The 5,471-nt window shown below is 35.5% G+C and overlaps 1 protein-coding gene across 4 annotated transcripts in view; it reads right to left on the minus strand.

Moving 5' to 3' along the window:
* The window catches only part of RAB33B (RAB33B, member RAS oncogene family), a 12,638-nt gene that overhangs the window by 5,254 nt on the left and 1,913 nt on the right, over positions 1-5,471 (minus strand). The gene's annotated exons all lie outside the window — the stretch shown is intronic.

Below are 5,471 nucleotides of genomic sequence, written 5' to 3' on the forward strand. Positions count from 1 at the left end.
TAAGATTCTCGAAGAGGCATGTGAGGGATGCAATCCTGAAAGCGGTTGCTGGAATACCCCTGAAAGTGGGGGAAAATACCATCAGAATGCTAAAGGATATTCCATTTGAAGTAAGACAACGGAGAAGTACAAATAACTTGTGCTTTTTCTTCAGACAAACTCAATTGGATATAAATGGCTATTTCCAGAAGTCATCACTTTCATGATCAAGGATAAAAAGAAAAGATTGACTCTGTTCTGAAAGCTCAAGAATTCCTAAGGGTTCAGCTGGGAAGACCAGAGGACGGGAAAAAAGAAGAGGACAGCAAGTCTAGTGGCGAGCTGGACTCGTGTTCTTCCGGGGAGGACTCTCTGACAGAGCAAGGGGCAGCCGCTCCAAAAAGTCCTTATAAGCTGCGGAAGAGATGAGGAAAGGAGAAGTGAAGGCTGAAGGACTCTGAATTGTGCCTTTGAGAACTCTGAAAGGGGATGATTGTTTCTAGACAGTTAAATTTAAGAGTTAAAGAAAAAGAAAGCAATACAAATGTTTGACTCAGTTTATAATAATCTAAGTGAAGTGAAGATTTGCTGTAACTAAGCTAGTGAAGATCTCCTCTCTTGGGTTTTTAGTTAGTAGTGGGTTCTTTTGCTTTATCCTATATATGTAATCCCCCCTTCCCTTTTTTCTTTAAGTGTTTTGTAGTTTGATTTAAAAAAAAAAAAAATCCCCTCTGGGGGCTCAAAAAAAGAAAAGAAAAGAAAAGATGATAAGAGATAAAGGGGCTGCTCAGCCAGACAGGAAAGAAAAAATGGAGGGAAAATCCTGCATCTGAGTGAGGGAATGGGGCTAGGTTGTCATAACCTGCTACTCCTTTGCATATGATGTGAATGAAACTAGATAAAAGACAGGGATTATGGAATTTTCCAACTATTGCAGAAGTTGTACCTATTTTTTTTTATATAACCACGGAGTCTTGCAACATATATATCTGAGCTGAATAGCACAGTAGTACGTGATGTTTTCTGGATACAGTGAAGTTCCCTGTTAGACAGCACAATAGCAGCAATTGAACACACAGTGAAGCATGCCTAAGCTTTTGTTGGATTGTGATAAATGAATTTGCAGAACTATGATGAACTTGAACAGGAAACACATTATCTTGGAATAAAGAAAAATCTTTACAACTTCCTGAAACCACTCAGACTGTTGTATACTTTATGACCATTGCAACGAAGTCAATTCAAGTTGCTCTACATAGTGAACAATTCATAATACAGATTGCCTAATCTTCACACATTGTAAAAGGAGCTATGTAGAATGATATAGAGTAGCAAGAACTGAACTAAATATATTCCATTATTTAGTACAGCTATTCTACCAAATTCAAATTTAAAAATTAAAATTTCGAAGCAGACAAGAAACGCTGTTGCTCATTGATACTTTAGCATCCTGCTGATGTTGTTTCAGTCCAATGAGGGCAGAGGAGAGGAAAAGAATGGGGGAGCAGATGTAATTGGCAGGAAGCATGTTGGCCAAAGCAAACAGGATATTCTCACTGTGCAGTGACAGGTTTCTGCGAGGGACTGTTCAATGGATCCTATATGAACACAGAACAGCACCATAATTTTTCAGACCATTATCTGTTTTCTTAGGGTGCCAAATACTTCCCTGTTCCCAAGAGAATTTGAATAACTTATAAACATGAATACTTTCTTTTATCTATCTGAAATTTGGCAGGGAGGACAACTTCAATATCTATGAGAATTTTAACTTGATTGCTTGCAGAAAAAAAATATTATAACTGGAACTCTTTCACATTACAACAAATAGAACCAAAGGATAAACTCATGTAATTACAAACATGAATAAAAAGTTACTAAAAATCCAAACAAAAAGAATAACATTGTGTGGTACAAATTCCTAATTTAAAGCACTCTCCACTTGACATTAGGGTATATCTTTGCACTGGTGCCTCAACCAATTCAGTAAACTTATTTTCATTTTATTAACTTAAAACTTAAATCCCATCTATTCCCTAACAGCTCAAGATAGCTCACAGTATAATCCAACAACTTCATAAAAATACAAGGAAGAAAATCAAGCCAGCTACAAAGCCAATAAAATTTAAAACCCAACCTACAAATTCAACATGTACCAGGAATTGAGCAACTGTATTTTGTACCAACTGATGCTTCCAATTCGTCTTAAAGTACAGTTCTACAAAGAGTTTCATTTACAAAACCCCCATGTTTCTACTGACCTAGGGAACCTCCCACTTACGTAGTAACCTTTATGTGTAGCTTTTAATAATTGCCATTAACCCCCATTTTATTATAATATATATAATGGTAATGATGATGATGAACAGGTTCACTGAAGGTTCAGGAACAGGTTCAGACACTGAGTAGCGGAGTCTTATCGATGCCAGCTGGTAATCTAAAGTACAACAAAAATGGAGACCATATGTGGCAAAATTGGATTTATTCATTTTAAGACACTGTAATGCAATGTGGTTATTCTGACAAGAACACAAAGAAATCCTTCATTACTTTGGCAGGATAAAAAAAAATACAAAATGACATTGACTTTTGTACTTAAAGCATTATTGTCACATAGGGAATCATTTTGGATTAACTGTGTATATATGCAGAAATATAACAAAAATGCTGTTGAAAAATGTTACATAGTGTAATTATTTTGTGATTCAATGGAACAATTCTATACTGTAAACAGTTATAAGTTCCAAAGTAACCACCTCACAGGTTGTATTAGGTGCCAGGACCTATGTGACTTGTTCTTTCACTCCTTATCCACTTAATTAAACCCTTTTTTAAAAAAACCTTCATTTTGTGCTTGAATTTTTTTTCAAGTTTATAAACAAACACTGATATTACATTTGCATTAAATCCTTTACTTCATATTCTCAATTTAAGTAAACCGGTGAGTCCTCTAAGAGAGGAATGTAAACCATATTTGAAAATCATACACATTTAAGACATTCTTTTATTAAAAATAATTACACACACTTAGCCCATTATTCATGGAAACTGTATAAACTAAATGAAAGCTACTTAAGGTTTAAAACCGATAAAATTCCCTTTTTTGAGTATTGTACAAAATCCCCCTTGTAACAGTTGTACTGATAAAAGAAAAATATATTAAATCCTGAGCACCACCCGCATGCATGCTTAGACTAGGGTGTCCATGGATCATGCCTTTTAGTGACTGAGGTGCAATTAATATTTATTTATTTAAACCTAGACCATAAAGCTAGTGTTTTGTACTTTAGTAAATTACAGCAGAATATATTTATTCATTACATATCTGTAATTATCTTTAAATAACCGATTATAGTTATATTAAGGTAAAGGTTAAAAGCTTGAGAAGATGCTCATATTTACTTTTTTCCCAACAGCAGCATATAGTTAGTGAACAGCGTCAACACACTACATTGGGCAAATTAAGTGTTAACACACAATACTGATACTTCAAAGGTATCTACATACTCCACAGCTTACTTTCCCTTTTTAATTTCAGGTAATCAAATGGTTACATGGCTATAGTTTAGAAGAGGCATTGTTCTTTCCCATCATACCGGAAAGAAGCCCTTTTCTTAGCCCTCCTAATGCCATAGGTACATTATCTAAAAATGAAGGAAGTATACTTTATTTTTTACAACTGTTGTTTTATTCACATGCAAGTGTATGCCACTTTAACTCTTTAAAGAAGCCTTGATTAATTGCATGGGTGTTAAGTGGGCAACAGCTTTATAACCAGAACTTATGGTCTGTCTGTACAAGGAAATTAAAAGGTAACTTGATTTCAGTTTTCTGATAATGTTATCTAGGAAGGCTGTGGGATTCCCCATTGCCAGTACTGCATGTTATGAGATGATCATGGGAAGGCCCTTCTCTTTAACTCTTCATATGAGCAGCAAAGCTCTTAGGGGTACGAAACAGGCAAGCCTTAGTTTTAATTCTCATCAAAAAGGGTTTTTGATACTGTCTACATACATGGAAACCTGTAATATGTACCTTTATAGTTCCTTCATTTACAGAAAGCAGCAACTAACATTCATTTCTATTTTTCCCCTTGTAAAATATAGGATAGTCTGTATCATCATACACTAAGGCACATAAGTTCTTACATACTGGAAACACTGCATTTCAGCCATGTTATTAAATCAACCAGCTACACAGGACAGTATTTCCTCTTCCAAATCAGTCCACCTAAATCTACAGTTGCAGTTCACCGGACCTTTTCAGTAGTGTTACCACTTCAATCTTAACCAATCCAGGTTAAAGCTTCACAAACTAGTACCCTGATCTAAAATGTCTGCCTAGAACTGTCTCATGCTGTGACTGGTTTGGATGCCACGTAGTACAAGTCTGCTAAGACTACAAGTCTCCCATGGGGACATGCCACATTTCAATGCAAAATACAAATTGATGGTTAAGAATTGCTGATCTCAGTGGTGTCAATACTTTTTAAAGCGCCAAAGTGGTGTAAGGGGTCACCTAGACCCTCCTGCTGTAAAATGGAAACAAGTTTTGCTCTATGGTAGGCAGGAGGACAAAGGCAGGTGGAGTGCAAGTGGGAAGGACGTGGCTCTTCTTATGCTGCCGGACAGCTTTTAAAGGTATAAGTACAAAGTTAAGATAAGGTGATCATATAGATTGTTCCAGCTCCAGAATACAGTTACAATCACAATAAACAGTCTTATACAGTTACAGTTTTCCAATGCCATTTTCAATGTTTCTTTAGATTTACATGATATACCTATCTGGTAAGAGATAACAGCATTATGTTATGTAACAAACGCTGGAATAATTCTGGCTATTCTCTCAAGTCTTTTCTATAGTTCTCTTGCTCAAGAATAAGCACAAACCTATAAAGAGTGCTAGTCATATGAAAAATGACATTTTGAGTTTCAAACTATATCTTTATGCAGAAAAGCTCTGAATGTGCATCCCTTCATTCATAAACCTACTGAGATTATAATAAAGCAATCAGAAGAATGTGAGAGACATCCAACACTAGTGCTCAAGACAAATCTTTCCATTGCACTGTGCACTGGTCAAAATAATGCAACTGAAATGTTAATTTCACAGAGTCATTTACCAAGTATACAACATTATTACTTTGTAACACTTTAGTTTCCTACAGAACCATGGTTAAGTGGCACACTAACAGAGCAATCCTGAACACAGCTACAACCTTCTAAGCCTATTGACTTCAATGGTCTTAGAAGGGCGTAACTCTGCTTAAAATGGCATTGTAAAGGTATTAGAAAATTGGCATTTTAATATCTCCCTTCTTTTAGTTGAGAAAAGATTTTGAAACTATAAACTACTTTAATGGGATTATGTCAAACTTCACTTGAAAAGCTAATTTCCAGAATCTACAGTAATTTGGATTCTACAATGACAAAGTGCAAAGAGTGTAATACACCTAGACAAAAAAGCATACAATAAAGTGCCAAAAAGATTTA

This window comes from Gekko japonicus, unplaced genomic scaffold (assembly GCF_001447785.1).
Source record: "Gekko japonicus isolate JY-2015 unplaced genomic scaffold, Gekko_japonicus_V1.1 scaffold11, whole genome shotgun sequence".
Classification (NCBI taxonomy): Eukaryota; Metazoa; Chordata; class Lepidosauria; order Squamata; family Gekkonidae; genus Gekko; species Gekko japonicus.